Genomic DNA, 19,667 nt, shown 5'->3' on the forward strand with positions numbered 1-19,667 from the left:
AGTGTTTTCATTACCTCAATCGAAGTCATAGATATCCGGTTAGACGCTTGTGTCTTTAAGCTGCAGCAATACACAAATCGCACATTTTATTTTAAATTAAAACGAAGTGAACACATACCAAAACACTTGTATTGAAATAGCTTCAAGTTTTCTCTTCATATTACTTGAAAAATGTTCTATAACATATGCAAATTAAGGAACATTTCCTCTCGTCCGGATTTCGAGCCACTGGTCTTCAATCCCGAACAGTCTATTCCAACACTTATACAGTAGTATTTTCACCATATTTATCCATTTTTGTGTCACTGTATTGTTAATGTATTGTCCCGTTTGCACTTATACTAAAATCTCCATTCAAATAATTGAAATTAATCACAATATTTTCAATCCGAACTTGATGGAGCTTCCATCGACGCTTAACCGAGAAGAACTTGCACTGCGAAAAAAAAGTGTCTGACTAGAACAACTTTTCTATTTTTATTTTTATCAATTGTTTGGCAATGATTACTAGATCACATGTTTCATGAAAATGATAAACAATGTTAAAGGTAAAAGTGAAGCACAAATTTTTTTTTTTTTTTTTTTTTTTTGATTCATCACGATACACCAACGCGAATTATTTTGATCGCATTTCATTTCAAATAATAATTAACGTGTAGTATATTGTAGTGTAAGATCTGGAGTTTGTATGTAGATTGTGTGAATGCCGGACAACAATCCCGCAAAAATGGTGTTCACCTCAAATCCGGCCGGTACAAGTCGAAGGGAAGCGCAACGAGCTAGGTGGCTTGACCAAGTGGAGCAGGATCTTGGATGTGTGGGGCGATCGAGAAATTGGAGGTTAGCAGCCATGAACCGAGTTAGTTGGCGTAACATTGTGGCGCAGATCATGTCTTGAAGGACGTAGAGCCAGTAAAAGTAAAGTAAAGTTATCAATTATACTAACATATAAGAGGACTTCTCCTCAATTATTAATGAGTGAAAAAAAAACTTCTTTGGTTTCAATACTTTTGGCTAGAAAATAAAATTTTCCGCCGCCTTGTCTATACAGCAATTTGAAGCTGAATCAAATTTAGAAATATAGAATAACAAATAAAAGTTATCATGATTAAAACTAATTTCTAGATTAAAACCAATGAAGCAGCCAACAAAGGAGTTATGAAAAAATGGTTATGAGAACTTACAACTTCCGTCTTCTCCGGGGTGCCAAATCTCCTGGAATGCTTCCAGTTTACTCGTCTTGCCTGTGGCTAAAAACTGTTAAATGTAAACGTATGTTTCAAATTCCAGCGACCGATCAAGACTTAACCATCGTCCACAAAATATCGGACAGCACCGCCAATGCCAATTCACCGTCCTGCAATTACTATCGTTTAATTAAATCTGCAGCGGTGCGGTGTCCGCCCTATTTGAATTTACAATACATGACCATTAGAGTAGAGTATTATCTTTCGCGTTCCTCAGCACCCAAGGGATGGCGATGATGACGCTATAGAGTCACGCTTTAAGGTGTAATTAAGCTCGGCTACGAGAACGAGAACGAGAATAGATACACGGGAGGGAAAAAATCTTTGATTCACGACCCGGCATCGTTAGAAAAGCGCTTTATCCACATGAAACCCGATCAGGAAGGCATCACGAAATTGAAACACAATAATATTTACTATCGATATTTGTATCAACGTTTGTTCTATTCAGATATAATTATGAAATGTGGGTAGTGCTTTGTGAAGCCCAAGCAGGACAGTTCGGTTTTGCGTCGTCCAATTGATTTTGCTGACGGATTCGCGCGTGTGTTCGTCGCTTTTTTTTCCCTGTTTTGGAGCGTCTTGCTGGGTACGCATTTGGGAAGGCCTAAGCAAGATGGTTTGTTTTCGGGACGCCTAGAAGTTTTGCTGTCAGTGTCAGTTTTGTGTTCAGTCGAGAATGGATTACCAACTGGTGAGTTCGTTTCATGCTTATGATAACACATTTATGCTGCGTGTCGGCATTATGCTTTTTTCTTATACAATTTCAATATACATATATTATTCTCTTTTTGACATTATTAAAAATTATCTTTTGAATTGTTCGACATTGTGAATGTTGTATTTTCTAAAACTTCTACCATATCGAGACAAAATGCACAGTAATACTCATATGCAATTTTCAAACAAGCTATGTATTGTTCGCCACTACAAGTGTCGGCATTATTCGTGTTTCATATAAGTTAAAATATATACATGCAATTTTCAGTTTTCGTCATTAATAAAAACGTCTTTCGAATTGTTCGACATTATAGATGTTGACGTATTTTTTCCAACAACTTTTCGAGACAAAAATACAAAACTAGCTTTAAATACAAGTCGTATATTTCCCCCTTGTCCATGGATCGCATCACCGACCAGAGGTGACTCCCAGATCTTTTCCTCCCTCACTAATAAACACCCTTCCCGTGGTGATTGTGGAGATGCAGAGGTATTCTCGGTCTCTAGAAGCAACAATCATTACACCCTAACATTCCTTCCCCATCCCAACTGACTGTAAGGACTTGGCCGGCGCCGTTATTGATCAATTATATTAGATCTGCTAAAATTGCACTTCGAGAGTAAGCGGAAACTCCCATCCCTTATTCATTTGGATCGTAGTGCAATTCTTACCAGTTCCGATCAATCACGGAGTAGCAACCATTGACATGTACAGTCAGTCTATGCTATGCTATGCTTCAGATATAATTATGAAATGTGATTTGCAAACAGATAGCCGTAGCGGTGAATGCGCAGCTATTCAGTATGACCATGCTGAGGGTCGTGAGTTCGAATCCCGCTGTTCGAGGATCTTTTCGTAAAGGAAATTTATACCTTATTTCCAATACAATAAATAGGAAGGCTCCTGTGATTTACAATTACAGTCGACATTGGATGGATTTAGCCAGACAATGGCTCAACATCGAGCCAACTACATTTTGATCACTGGAAATTGGCCGACTTGAACCCGATGTCACTTCGGAATTGATCCTACAGCGGGTACAATTTTACCAGACTTGGACCCGACATTTGATAGACATATGAGATGGGAATCAACCCATATGTTCTCTTTTCGGACTAATCGGCCTTCCACCCATCAGCGCACGATCGTCAAAAGCGATGACAAACATGCTGATGGGAGGAGGTAAAGATGACTAATTCAGAAATAAGTTTTTAAATGTAGAACTGCTTCCATTTATAACAGTATTTCACTCATATGCATTGATTGTCTCATTGGTAGTGGCAGTGTCGGACATGTTGCAGACCCATCAGGTTTTTTTAAGTCGGATTTTTGTGAAATTCGGAACTATTGTGAAATTCTAAATATAGAATAAAACTCTTCAAAATAATATATAAAAAATAAGCTAAAAATAACCAACATATGATTTTATCTAAAAATTTTACTAGTTGCAATTTGCAAATTGTTACTTACAAATGTGTTATAGTTTTGAAATATATATTTCTATATATATATATATATATCTATTATAATTTTGTTACAGTCAGAATAAATTTGGTTATAATTTGTGTCATTGCAACAGCTTACCAGCTTATTTTATAACACACTCTGTTCAATAATTCTAATCAAATTTATATGTTGTCATATTTCTGTTATACTCGTCTGATCGGGAAAGAAGGCGGAGATGGTACCGGGATTGGATGGTATGAAGCAAGTGACAACGTGCGGCCCCTGGAGAGCGATTCCCTCACAGAATGCATATAAAGGATAGGAACAGAGAAAAAAAATGAGACACTTTCCATTGCTTCCTGCTTTTTGGAGCCGTGGTCAGGGTCGGCTTGGGGTCGAGGGTTAGGATGGGTACGGGAAATTGCGGCCAGAACCTTAGACATAAGTGGTTTGTCTTGTTCCAGTCAATCACCTGGATTGATGATATTTTTTCTATTTGCTAACACGGAAACACATATTTGAGTGCTACTCTGTTTTTACCGGTTTAGGAAGCTGCCATATTTCCTTGAATCGCCAACAGCAATGGGACATGAAAGTGCTGTATAATTATAATTTATGAATAAATTTATTTCCTTTCATAAAACGTTTTATTATTGCCTGCTCGAGCTTGCACACACACACTCTTGCAGGCAATTCTTTATCACTTAGACTCGCGTACTTCTCGCACATTCCAATATAAATACACAGGTTTAGTCTTATGTCGGTTGGTGCTTCTGGTGGACGTTATTACCTAAATGTATATGTTTTTCAAATCAAACTTATATCACAACACAAATACTTTGAATCCCCAAACAAATAAATATGCATCATCTTCTTTTATGTACTGTTACGTTACAATAAGAATAAAACCTGATATTCAGTTTAATTTTCAATGAGCACCTCTACAGTTGTTAGTGGAAAAGTCCATTCTGCCAATTGAGCATTTTTACATTTTATACGTACATGCATTGGAACACCGGTTTACAAAGCCATTCATTTAAGTAATTTGGGTAAAATCTAGAACATCTCAATAAATATCGTAGGCAGTGTTGATAGACTCACACTCAAATGTCAATCAATACGCTCTCCCGTAAGAGCAAACTCATTAGAGATCTGCTTTGCAAATCTCACGCTTGAGATTTTGATGCAAAATCAACACAATCAACTCAAACCGTAACTAATGATTCAGTCGCAAAATCCGACAAAAACTCGTGAAACCCGAATGTTTTTGTTTACGTTAGTAAGGATTACTATAATTTTACCAGATTAACAAGACATTATTGCCGTGTGTGAGTAAACTGTGGAAATATGAGAAAATGAGTCAAAAAGGTGAGCCAACTCATCCATGATTTTTTGACTGCTGAGTTGCGTGATTGACAACCCACGCGTGAAAAATCTCAAGCGTGAGTTGTGAGAAATTGAATTTTTCACAACACTTATCGTAGGTCCAAAAGAAGTCCCAAACTATGGATCGAATCGTAGGAATATTTTGTGGTTTTCACGCGCTAGTTTCTTATGATCTAGAATAACTTCCTGTGTACCCACCTCTCAGCATCGATGAACCATTCGCATCACCTAGTCGACGGTGACGGTTGGGTGGCAGCAAACGGGCCCAAGAGGTGAAATTCGTCCATTCCAAGGGCGGGTTCGAGATCCGAAACTGGGTGTCGAATTTGGAAGAGTTTATCCGACCAGAGCGTGCAGGTCATGCAGGATAAACAGTCCATAGTCCAATAGTGGAGCGAGTATTGGGAATAGTGTCGAATCCAGTTAGCGACGAATTCACCTTTCTGGCGAAGCTTAAAGAAGATCTGGTGCCTTATTTCTTTGGCGAACGTCGACCAACTACGAGGGTTGTGATGTGCAGCGTCATGACTCTGTTCGGTCCGCTAGGAACGCTGGCAACATTCGCGATCCACGGGAAAATGCTGATCCAGGATCTGTGGCGAAGCGGCAGCGACTGGGACCAATCGATCGACGACGGAAGCTGCGAGAATTGGGATTGGTTCATAGCTCGTCTCCCGGAGCCCGCTACTATTTTCATGAGTTGACGCCATCCAGGATGCGTATGGCGCAGCGGCATACTTCCGAGTGTTCACAAGTGATGGACTGGCTTGTTTTTTGGTGATGGCGAGCAGAGCCGTAGCGTAGCCTCACGGCGCCCTTGGCAAACCTCGCTTTGGGCGCCCCTAGGTCAATTATGTTTTCATCATAAAGTATGTATGTGACTAAAGTTTTCGAAAAACGTCCCAAGTAACCATATGCTGTTCAAGCTATAATTTATGTATATAAGCGGTGTACATAAAGCTAACATTACTGTATAACAACAGTTCAGCTTTAGCAGCATAGTTACTTGGGATACTAGCAGAAACTGGCTGGAAGATATTTTTTAAAAAACTAGAAAAAATCAAAACTATCATGTTGAGACTTAAATATCCATTAATTAAAGTACAATTAAAAATTTGTAAAATCGAATAAAAGGTGCAAGAGATAGTTTTTCTCGAAAAAGTCAGAATTTTTTTTTTTATAAAATTTGTGTTTTGGATTTGAGTCTAGAGGTTCAATTCCCAAATAGAAACATGAAAAAAAACCTTACAGAAGAGGTTAATACAGCTCAGTTCTTGATTAAAAAGAAAATAGCTGAGGGAGCCTCTCAATGTTAGATAGGTCCTTTTGAAAAATTAGAATTGTTTCATTATTTAACAAAAAGCGCTTGAAAAAAATCAGAATTTGCTACGAATGTTTAAGCACTGCTTACTCAATAGCTTTTTTTCAGTAATACTAGTGTGAGTAATTTACTAAAAGGAGATTGCAATTGTTCTAGAAGCCCCAGAAGAACACTTTCTTTTCTTGGAGTTGGATTTTAGAAATAATTTTGTAAAGTGGTCTATTTGTGGTTGATTTGTGCTAAATCATGTCCACTAAGTCGAACATTTGAATAAAAAAAAAGACACAAACTATTGTCAGTCAGAGTAGAATATGTTTATACTAGGTAAAAAATAATTTTGTTCGTGCTATGTCATGATTGCTCTTCACTGACATGACATTATTTGAAAACGTTGTTCAGGATTCTGGTAGAATTTTTCCCTGATTGAGATCTATTGAATATTCTGCCCAGTTGTGAAGAAGTTTACAGAAAAAAATCACCTTGCATCGTATGAAACGTATGTGTTCAGAATTTTGAATTCTGTGAGTCTCTTTCAGGATTTTGTGGAAATTCAACCAGTGATTTAGTGTGATTGTGTTCGAAAGAAAATGTGATATGCAATAACTCTCGTTCACGCTCAATAGAATTTTTGTTTCGTGTTTTCAAAATGTCTTCATAAGGATTAGAAGGTCATAAGAATATTTCCTCATTACTTCTCAATACGCACCTCCAATTGAACACCACAAACTTGATTTATGCTCAAACCAATTTTATTGGCTATTAAAATACGAGGAAAATCACTTAAACTCCAATGTTAAATTTTAAAATTATTGTGTGGGAATCACCCAAAACATCAAATAATCTTCGAAACCAATTCAGGAATTCTCGAAGACTTATTCAAACAGACTCAAGTCATAAAAGTCAACAAACTTACTTTATCAATCCTACGTGCTTCGCAGACGAAATTCTACGCGTTCCGCTCTAAACCAACTCGATTTTTCACTTCTAGAACGTTTAATATCCGAATTTACAAAACAACGAAAGTAAGATTCTCCACTTTCGCAACCTAACCGCTACTTTCGCCGCTCCGTTGTATGGGAGACGAAGTGACTTAACTACGAATCAAAACAAAACACTACATGAGTCGATTTTACACTGGTACAAAAACGTCGTAAGTAACCAATTGAAACGGCTTATCATTTTGTCATACAATTTTTGTGGGAAGTGATAGAAACTACCTTGAGTTTTAACGCGAGCTAATTGCATGCAAAATTTAAGCGATGTACATGGTGAAAAATGTTAAAAGGGGATTCATTTTAAAACAGTTTTAGAAGAGAGGTTGTGATTCATCTTAACTAATTTTCTCAAAACCGTATGGAAGTTACTTACGTCGATTTGAATAAGTAATCAAGAATTGTTGAAATTTTCCATTATCACTTTGAGAAATTCATTATGAAATTGTGACAAAAAAAGTGCTCTTACTTTACAAATTCTTTTTCAAAATTGATCAAATGTGTAATGCATTTTGGCGCCCCCCAAAGGCTGGCGCCCTTGGCGGGTGCCAACCTGGCCAACCGCACGCTACGGCACTGATGGCGAGATCGATGCTTGCTTCGCTAAAAATGATGTCTATTCCGAGGCTGAAGCTGCAAATGGCGGTGACCGGATCGAGATTGTTGCAAATGGTCGGTTGAAGTCAAACAACGGTTCATCTGATTGGATTCAAGAACCGTCATCTCCTTGAACCATTTGGAGCATCGGCAGTACAAGCCTTTCGTGGCGTTTCAGATCGACGAGATTTTGAGTCTCATGCAGGGAATGTCTGAAAACTCAGTGCAGTGCCAAAAACAAGCGTGCCACTCAGAAATTGATTGTGCGTCTCCCATTCTTTGCGAGTAAACTCAAAGCAAGGCGCAGGAGACAATTTGTTTTTGTGCGAGACAAAGCAAAGTACAATCTCTACTCTTTCAGTCTCTTTCGTGAAAGCACAAAATCCACTCTAGATTATTTTCAGCAAAGTATGCTTTGAAAGCGGACAAGCCTAATAAGTGCTTTGCAAAATCTTATTGTTGTGGATCTTGACATATTTGGTAAAGTCAGAAACATAAGGTGGTGACGAGTTATGTTCAACGTGTTTATGAATTTTGACAGTCACATATTAATGAAATGAATCCAAGTGAATTTGTTTACGCGTGTACGAAACGCAAAGAGTGAAAATGAGACAACTCGATACCATGCATCCCAAAGCACATTGCCAGTCAGCACAGCCAGGGTGCAGTCCAGAGAAAAATACTCATGCACGTCTCTTTCGACTTTTGGGTGCTATCTCGCAGCAGCGTGTGTAGCACCGAAAGAGATTTGAGTCGCACCCCATCCCTGGTCTCATGAAGCACAGTAAGTGGAGTTGGATATCGACGAGAAGTAAAATTGCGGACGATTTGACCAAATGGAAGAGTAGCCTGGACTCGGATGGACCGTGGTTTCAAGGTCCAAGTTTTCTGTACCAGCCGGAAGAACGATGGAAGAATCAAGTGGCGGTAGAAGCGAATACTCCTGAAGGGCCCATTCAAGAATTTCATAACGCTAAAAGAGGTGGGTAAGTATTCTAGCGCGTAACATCTAAACAACTCATACAAAAAGTAAATACTATTCATACAAAATACGTTACACATTAGCGTTCAAATAATGTTGCTATACACGCATCTTATTAGAAAAAAAAAGACGATCCTTAAAATCTTGGGACAAAGTTGAAGATGTGACTAAAATGTTTCAGAAAGATCATCGAATTTAAACCTTATTGAAATTGTAAATTCAACATATGGCTTCGATGCATCTTCACTCTTAAAACATTGGCAGTTAAAACTTTATAACCCACATCTATCTGATGTTCAATGTAGTTAAAGGATAAATAGCATGTTCTCTCAGATCATCTTCCATCGTCTATCGCTGGTAGGAAGTGAATAAGTAAGTAAGCAAATGGTCATGTTAGCTTTATGGACGAACTAACGTTTTATAACAGACCAAATCTTTTATTTGCGGTACATTCTACGAAAAGACACGTAAGTTAAATTGCTATGCATCATTGATAGAGAGATAAAGCTTAAACAAATTAATGAACAAGGCAATGACTGCCTAAGTTCTTGATACAGTTTAAATATATTTTAGCATTATACAGATTATTAAAAAAAACTCAGAACCCTCTTTTGATAAATCCACTTGATAAAAGTGGTCCTATATGTCTCCAATTATGATCCAAATCTAAAACTAAATTTGAAACATTGTGTTGATTGTGACTAATATCACACAAAACCAACTCAATTGATGATCAACCCAGATGAATTTACATTCAACCAATAAAACTGATGAAACCAATTTAAAACCATCCTCTATGTTCGGCTATTACCATAATCACATCCTATTCGCGCCAATTAAATCATTTTCCACGGGGAGCCACCACACATCCCAATCAATACGAACGCGACGCAGCTGTTTGATTTCCGGCACATATTGGCGTGGAAGTGCAAGCAGATTTTGCAAATATTTGTCTCTAATTATGCGTTTTCCCACTTTCATTGTTTTCACATTCGTCGCTCCTCGTAGTCACTCTATAGATAGGGTTTTGGAAGCTAGGGAAGCCTTATTTGGAATGGGAACCATAACTTTCCCGGAAATTTTGAGTGAAAACGTTTGGTACCTACTCCAGGACGATACTTGATGTGCTGAAAAAAATCGTTATTATCCTTTTTAAACAAGAGCATCTGTTTTCACACTTCGTCAAACATTTGCATCCATGAATCAAGTGCGAAATGCATGTTTATGAAACTTTATGATTTGAGAGATTTATAACAGATACTAGAATCAATGCTTGGCATGAGTGCGCTTCCGTGCATATGCTTGTGGGTATTGTTGGGCCACGCATTCCATTCTCACCCCTAAGCGCAAACTTACTGGAGAGCACTCTCCACATGTCACAAACGTGTCAAGAGTAAAGTGGTGTCGCGGTTTCGCTATTGATCCATTGACATATTGCTGTTGGGATGGAAGTGACGGTTCAGTGTTGGGGGTGTTTCATAAATTATCATGTAAATTATGTTTTGCATAAACAAGATTTTGATTTTTTGCTTTGCAATCTCAGGATTATTATCTACTAGTGCCATACTCGGTCCCAGGGAATAATATTTGGCGTACCTTACACCTTTTATGTATGACCCCTTCTACGTTTAAATCAGATGAGCGAAAATTGACGGCAAGCGGCAAGAATAATAATGTCTAGCAGCTCAAACGAACCATTCGCCTCTCAATCAACTTATTAAGGATAAACTGAGTGCATTTTCACGTAGGCGTTTCCAAATATTCCTAAGTACATCGGTTTATATTGTGATGAATCAGATTTCTAAGAAGAGTGTTGTTTGTCAATTGCGTCATAGTTATTATCTATGAGCTTCTTTCGTTTAAATTAACCATATTCGCATTCGTATATCGTTAAGCTCTTATACAGTCAACCCACGCAGTTAAATCACCCACAATTTATGAATCAGCTGACTTCAAAAGACAAAATTACCATCAAACTTGTCACAAAACATCACAGAATTATTTTTGCTGATAAGAAACTATGTGTAAAAATAATTCTGTGATGTTTTGTGACAAGTTTGATAACAAATTTGTCGTTTGAAATCAGCTGATTCATAAATTGTGGGTGATTCAACTGCGTGGGGTCCATCAACCAAAACACAAAGCAGCAGCAGCATCAATACCATCAGGCGTTGCGCTGCCAACGGTTCACACACTGCTTGACTGTTTTTGTCTCTCCACTATGATCGTTTTTGGGCAGCCATCTGTTAAATAATTCAATCTTTAATATTTCGCTTGTGTTTTCAACTAATTGAAATCTATTATCTATTAGCACTAATAGCAAGAGCACAATCATTCCGTTCCGATACATATTAACAAGTTCAATTTCATGCTGCCTTTATCGAACAAAAATGCAAAACCCCGAAAACCGGAAAAATCGTGTTACCACTGTCCTCGAGTTAGGGTTTGATAAAACGTTAGGAAGAAGAAGATTACAGTTTTGAAGAGCCGTGACATTTGTTTTGAACGGTCATGGTTTGCTTTGGATTTTGATGGTCGTGTAGAAAAATGTGAATGTCGAGGTGGTAAATGCTTGCTACAGTACATTTCCCATCCCTGTCCAAGACAAAATATCTTTGTTTCTAGATTGTGCAGAAATTATACTGATGTTCAAACAATAAACGTTGTCAATTGTTGAAGATACCGGAGCATCTTCAATGGTTTTCAAGAAGGGTAAAAGTCAAATATTCACACATTTGCGTGGTGTATTGTAATAACTTACAATAAGTCGTTATTCAAATATTATTAATGTTTTGTTTTCTCAAAAAGATATAATTAAAATTGATTTTTTTTTTAAATGCGTTTTCCATGTCTTGCATCCCGCGCTATGTTCAAATGCTCAAAAAGTATTAAAGTAGTTCATATAGCATGGGCTTAGCCAGAGGAGTCCAGAAGAAAAATCCGTAGTTCAAAAGTAGAGAGTATTAGTATGACACTCCATGTCAGAACTGTTTTCGTTGAAAATGATAACGTTTGAGAATTTATATTCCAATAACAAAAATCGATGTGATTTTATCATATTTGAAACCCCTACGAACAATCGTTCTACGATCACTATATGATGAAAAATCTGGTCTCAAATTCTTAGCGAAAATCATTTTTACCAACGGGGACTGTTTTTGTAATCGAAACCATAAATTTCCATATATTCTTAAACACCTAGAGGTATGCAACGCCCTATTTGCTCTAAGTAAACCATTCGGTTTTGTTCAAAATATCTTTTCTAAGTTCTAAAAACGTATAACTTATGTCGAATTCAATGTCAATAGATATGTTTCCAGAAATATAATTTTATACCAATTCATTCTGACTTATAATGGTGTTTGTCATGCACGTTTGAACTAAATACCATTTTAAAGGTGAATTTTTCTATAAATTCGGTCAAAATCAAGTCAAATCCACGTTCCCTTTTAACATTCTTCAATCAAGTTCCAACTGTATTGATGCCAAACCCTAAAAATGTTTTTAAATCATATGAAAAATTACCAGTCCATTCGAAATGAGTCGTTATGCAATCTTTCTACTTCTAATTGATAACTGAGATACCTGTATTTGTTTTAAAACCACAAAATAAAAAAAATGTATGCTAGACGAGCATTTTACTAACTAAGCTACCGAGCCACTTGGTAAAGCGCTCGTCTATCAAACAAGAGTCCTGAGTTCGAATCCCAGCCGAGCACATGGACTTTTTCATAATTTTATCCATAATTTATCCATTTTTACCACGCGTAATAAGTTAATTAATTAAACACCATGCATAATACTGGTATTTTAATAAAAAACATCAGAGTTTATGTTTACAAAAGTTTTGAGTTATGATACATCTTGAAAATTTTTTGGAAAACACCCCACAATCAGTGAGGATTTCTTAAACATTGTTTTCCCTAAAATTCATTCATGAATTCCTCAACAAATCTCTATGAAAATTTCATGATAAATCTTTCAAGGCACGTTGAGTAATATTTTTATCTAAGAAACCTTGACAAAACTTTCTTCAAAACACTTCTTCATAAATTTAAAGGTGTTGCGTCAAGTATTTGTCTAAGATAGCACATTGAAGGATTCTTTTGCATATTTTATTAAGAATTTTTTAAGCATTTCCTTTCAAACTCTCCTTTAGGATATTAGGGAACTACATTATTTTGATCTTTGTAAATTCGTCCAGTTGTTTTCTTTTATGATAATTTAAGTAGCTCCTCAAAATATGTTTTTGAAATTACTCCTGATAACTTGTCCTTGAAAAATCTTGATAAAGTGCAACAAAATAATAAAAACATGTTCAGAGATACCTCTGAGAACTCGTCTAAGATCTGTTTTAGATATTCTTCATGAAATTTTACCTATTCGTACAAAATTTACACTAAACTGCATTCTTTCGGAATGTTTCAAGCAGTTCTACTAGAAACTGCCAAGGATATCATAGGATTCACTCCAGTATTTCCCGAGGACTTGATCAGGAATCTCAATAGTCATATCTTCAAGCATTGCTCTCAGCGAGGATTTCCCAAGCAATAACTACAGACAACTCTCCCTCACTCGATATTGAATCGAGTTAGAGAGATATCGATATACAGAACACATATTCATTATATGTGGGACCCAAATGGTAAAAGTTAGCCTGATTTTTCCGTATACCTTTTTTATTGTAAATATTGCGTACTTTCATAAAATCGAGTTTAAAAATATTTAAAAAGTTTATTATGACCATTTTCAACAAATTCACCTTTTTTTAAAATCATTACTTTTTTGTCCATGATTTCTCCATCTTGACCCACTGTGCAAAAGACTTCATGTTTTGTCTACTTTAACATATAAAAAAAATAAAAAAAATCATAAATACTATTTTTGAGAAAATTGATTTTTAAGCTTTATTTTTGATATATAAAAAATTACAACATTTTTTTTACAGTGTATATTTTTTTCCAGATAGTCCCTACAATATCCTAAAACTTTGCGGAAGGCACCAAACTGATCGGACAAACCGTTTCTAAGTTATATTTTTTTAAAAATTATTAAGGGTTTTTTTCTTAGGCCCTTCTCAAAAGTAAGGCTAGAGTCAAAATGGCGAGCCGATGATGCAAAAGGGCATTTTTGGGCATAAAGAACACACTAAAAAAATCTTATTTTTAAAGGTGACGCAGCCGTCGATATTGACGGAATAGATCATGACACAAATTGAAATTTGAAACATTATTAAATCAACGATGACGTAAACATGAAAACACGTAAATTCAGTTCCATTTTAATAAATGCACTGCACTATTTAGTCACTTGAATTGATTTTACAGCATAATGATTTAAAATTACTTTAACGATGACATAATGCACCGCAGCACATTTGTTAAACGTCAAACGCAATCGGAGTGAAACAAAATATTTATGAACCAAGTAATCTTGGCTTTCGAGTCAAATCCTTGATATGACTATAAATTCAGTGCATGGTTCTTGTTCTTTAACTTGATAGGTGTAAAGTGAATAAGAAATAGAAAAGACTATTAAGTGATTTGTATAAATCATCGTCCCCGTGGTGGTATGCAGCTGCTGCTTGCATCGATTTCATGAAAGATGTTGCTCTTGTACCCAGCGATACGCGGCAATCAATGAATGAAATTATTTGTGAAATATAATGTCGAAGAATAAAATACGATGTGGAAATTTAACACAAGTATTTATTATTACGCATAATCAGTGTCCGAAATAAATGAGTCAGGGAATCCCTTGGAATATTTGAGGTTATGTTGATATGCAATTATCAATTACGTCATGTTTGAAATTTACTGCACACAACATTGACACTTGTAGAATTACTAGTTTTGCTCACAAAACCACGAGTGTAAAATGAATTCAAACGTAATTTTGTGTCATTTTACTTGCTTTAATATGTCGGTCTTATATGACACAAAATTACTCGATTTTTTCGAAGTGTGAAAGCATGTGCAAAATTTCATCCAAATCAAAAAATACAAAAGGAAACCGACATTCGAATTCAAATGGAACCGCTCTGTATTATCTCAATGTGACTGCTATGCGGTTATATTAAGCAATGTGACAAAATAACTTGGTATTCTTAACAAACTTTCTAGAACAATCTCACAGATTTTATTAAGTTAGCCGAAAATATTGATTTTTTGATGATGTTCCACGGTATAAATTCAAAATTGTCAAAAATGTCGAATATGACAAATATGCAGTTATGGGCAGTTTATTCTACGTATAAAAGTGCATTATATGCAGACATCTCAAGTTGTGTTTCAACTCATACCCACGGTCGCACGCTGCAAAACTTGATACCTAATAAAGGCTCCGGGCAATCACACTGGAGGTTGTCTTTGGATAAAGATCAGCAATATATGTGTCAATATAATGATTAGCAGTTATGTATACAGAAATATGACATTTAGAAAGAATAATGAATTCAACAACGTAAAACATTCCAATAACTGAGCGAAGAAAATCTTCAATACGATTTCTTTTTTCAAAGAGTGATAACATTTTGAAAGAATAAATCATTCAACAAGTCATTATGTTTCCAAGGTAGATAATAATTATATTGTGAATAGTTTCAGATCATCCATGTGCAAACAATCTAGTTAGATTTTATATCTGTTGAACCAAATGATTTTTAGATCAACCATCAAAAAAAATCTTACGACAAAATGTTCTAAAGTAATTCGACCAAACGTCCATTTGACCAAATGTATTTTCAATCGAATGACTTTCGACCAAAGGTCATTCGACCATATGTCTTTCGACCAAATCGAAAAATTTTACAACACTGACTTGTCATTGTCATTGTCATTGTTACTTAAACTATATGTCCTGCTTATTTTTCTGTTTATTCTCTAGTACCCCTATCAATCCCTACAAGTACCTTGTTTTATTTTTACCTTCGAAACTACAACTACAACTTCTCTGTTGTCTTTTTTTTTATTATGAGACAAGTAGTTTTGATTCTCCTTAAAAAATAATAAATTTTCCAATCAGCAATTTTTTGATTGTCTGGCATATAAATCTTCGTGCAATTACCAAGTTCAAAAGTGATAAGCACCCCGAATGAACTGTGACCGTCTATTCAAATCTGCGCGATAAAAGGCAACTCATTGAAGCCGGGCAAATGAATTTACGTTTTACAACGGATCAATGACAGCGCCAACAACGGTTACCACGAACAAACACCGAGCACAGTACATATTGTCGTAATTTAGCGCACTTAAATTCCCCTTTCAGCTTCCAGTAAGATTAATGTATCCCTCGCTGTAAACCCGCAAACCGCGCCATTGTCGTTCCGCCCTCCGTTACTCACATGTATCTCGCCGGAACTGCCCCAGAAGCCAGCCACATTTCGAATTTGGCTCACCGACCGTTTACCCGGAGCTTAATCGTAGATTAGTCAACTGCGGTTGAACATCTGTGGCCTGTTTCGTTTCACATCTATCTGGTTTTAGATGAGCTTTTTCTACACTGTGTTTTGTTAAATTGAATGTGTTCCGACTCGGGATTGTTTATTTATGACGAGGATTTCCGCTGTTATGAATGCTTGTTTCGACATTTTTAGGTTAACTCTATAATTTATCGAAAAAGAAGATTTGAAAAAGTGTCATCCACACATCCAATGCTGTACAATCAGTCATAAATAGCTCCATGTTTTACATCGTTTGTCAGTTTGTCCCACAAACGACCAATAGTTGAGGATATAATTTGCTTTTGTTCGGTTCCATGAAGTACCTCTGCGATATGGCACCAATCACCATCTGGTTTGAAAAGCGTTCTCACGGTGCTTCATTTATCGTTATTATCAAGAAAATAGCCGTCAAAACATTGAACGTAAGTTTGTTTATATAGTTCTTCTACGCATCTAAACCGAAGTTTAAAAATATCGTTAGATAAAATTGTGAGTTACGCCCTTTCAAAAACGTATATTTTAAGCTCGCTGATATTTAGTACAATAACATTGTATTTCAATACCAATAATATTTTTAGTAAAAAAACAGATGATATGATTAATGCGCTTCACTCTAATGAGGATCTAGAGATACAGAAGATCAAAGAAAATTCGTTACTAGCGCTAACTGCTTTGCAGAAGACACCAACCTTCTAGTTTATCAAGTTCTTGAGGTACACATGATTGACTAAAATAAAGTTTTTTATCAGCTCAAGCGAGCTACCCAACAATGAAACATTTAATTGAGAATTATTTTGTGGTAGTAAATGTCATTGACAACACATCCGCTAATGGGCACTAGTAACTAATATAAAGTTCTTATCTTGGGATACAGCTAGAAGCAGTGTTGCCACATTTTTTCCGACTCTCATCTGTGTTTTCGACTGAAAAAATCTTTTTTATCTTAAGACAACCTCCAAAAATCTTGATTAAAATCTGTGTCGCAAAAATACCCAAAATTTTAATTATTTAGTTCAAAAAGATATTTTGCAAACGTATTATGACTGTTTTTTGCATGTCAACAATTTTTAATTTGAACTTATTCTTCTAAAACTAAGTATAATAATTTCTGAAATCTCAAAAACTTATTCAAACAGACTCAAGTCAAAAAAGTATACAAACTTACTTTATCGATTCTACGTGTTTCGCAGACAAAATTCTACACATTTCGCTCGGAACCAACACGATATTTCACTTTTAGAACATTTAATTTCCTGATTTACAAAACGACGAAAGTAAGATTGTCAATTTTCGCACCCTAACCACTACTTTCGCCGCCCCGCTGTATGGAGAGACAAAGTGACTTAACTACGAATCAAAACTCTTGAGTCGATTTTACACTGGTACAAAAACGTCGCAAGTAACTGAATAAATCGCCTTATAATTTAGTAATAATTTTTTTGTGGGAAATATCAGAAACTCCATAGTGTTTGAACGAGAGCTTATTGTATGGAAAATTTAAGCAATGAACACGGCGAAAACATGTTAAAAAAGTGACTAATTTTAAAACAGTTTTAGAAGACAGGTTGTGATTCTTCTGAATTAATTTTCTCAAAACCATATGGAAGTTACTTACGTCGATTTGAAAAAGTAATCGAGAAGTCAAAAATTTCCATGTTCGTTATTCATTCAATTTTGTTCGATTATCAAAGTTACCCCATAACAGAAAACCATCTTTTGATTATATGAAAAATTATATATCCATTCTAAATGAATCTTTTGGCATCTATCGACTGCAATCAATAGCTAGGATGCCAGTACTTGTTTTAAAAATATAAATTATATATTTTTGAAACAGCATGCAATTCTATTCAAATTTTCTTCGAAAAAACTATCAAAGTTACCCCGCTAGACGGTACTTTGATAATGGAGTATAAATCGAACAAAATTGAATGAATTACGTAACATTTATAGGGCATTGCATACTTCTAGGCGTTTAACGTTATAGGGAAATTTCTGACTTAGATTCAGTGATGCCACATACACAGATTTATCCATAATTACACAGATTTTTTCCTGTTATTGCCTAAATAAGAGCATTTGGACTTAATTAAAATAAGAGATAGAATGTAAGACTCATGGAGTTTATTCCTTCTTCTTTAAATATGCTGTTCTTTAAACATAGGAACTGAAATCTAGGAATAAAAGAGTTAAAATCTATGTTTTTTAACAAAAAATATCATTTATTATTTTTATTTTAAGCGCTTTTCTATTATATATTTTAGTTAAGACATATTTATTTAAATCCGATAATGTAAATTTCGTTTTATTGCTCAGCTACTCAGAACAAATGATTATCTAAAATGCCTCTCTGTTCCATCAAAAAACTAGTACCGGCTATGGGTACATCATCCCGTTGCATATACCTGAATAAGCCTTCAATCTCCTTTGCATATCTTATCTTGTTAACAAACAAAATGGTCCCTTAATGTTTTTTGACAAAATGCAACCATTTCTTTTGATCATGAAGTTCGTCGACCAACAAAAAAATTAAGAGCGTCACTCTCTCTGTGAGTAGTTGAAGGTTTGGAGACTACTCTTTTTTATGTAGTTTGGCCATCTAAACACTGGTCCACAAACGTCTTGAACGGTGAAAAAAACATCTGTAGGATATTCTCTTTTGTAATATGTTCGGGCTTTTACGTTCAACATATTCTGCATTAAACTGAAAACATAAATAATGAAAATTGTTACACCTAAAACATAAAAAAAACAATACCTTCAGTATAGCTTGATCCGACTATATCTCCAATGGACACCTATCTTTGATTGATTTTCGTTCAGTTTAAGGGGCAGGATCCGTCATTGATTTCGGAACTTTCAAAATCAGTTTTTTCCTTCAAAATCAAGACAATTTTCAGGAAAATGTGTTCACTGTATTCTATTCTCCAACCGAAACACAGTGAACACATTTTCATCGAATAATTCTTAGTTTTGAACAGAAAAACTGCTTATGAAGTTTCGATGATGACGATGATTACGTTGACGGAGCGTTGATCGTTAATTGACGCACATATGTTACCATAGGAAATCAACATCCATAGTCAAATGGCAACGGTAACTATGAAAAAGTCGAAATTTTTACAGTGGCCAATGTACAGTGAATCCACAATTAAGAATCACCCACAATTTATGAATCAGCTGCCTTTAAAGGACAAAATAACAGTAAAAAATAGCACAAAACATCACAGAAACATTTTCACTTATAATTTATTTTGAGTAAAATTGTTTACGTGATGTTTTGTGTTGATTTTTGTTGTTATTTTGTCATTTAATGTCAGCTGATTCATAAATTGTGGGCGATTCTTAATTGTGGACCCACTGTAGATATACTGAGGAAAGAATGGATATTTCGTCATGGATTTTCATACCAATCAGATAGTTGGTGAGGACACCTGTGAGGAATTCGGCTTGAATTTCGTTTTCTGCGACCCAGTAGCCGAAGCGGAGCCTGGACCTGACGCCCTCCTTCAAGACCAGAAATGTCTCAATACA

The sequence above is a fragment of the Aedes aegypti genome, chromosome 2 (assembly GCF_002204515.2).
Source record: "Aedes aegypti strain LVP_AGWG chromosome 2, AaegL5.0 Primary Assembly, whole genome shotgun sequence".
Classification (NCBI taxonomy): Eukaryota; Metazoa; Arthropoda; class Insecta; order Diptera; family Culicidae; genus Aedes; species Aedes aegypti.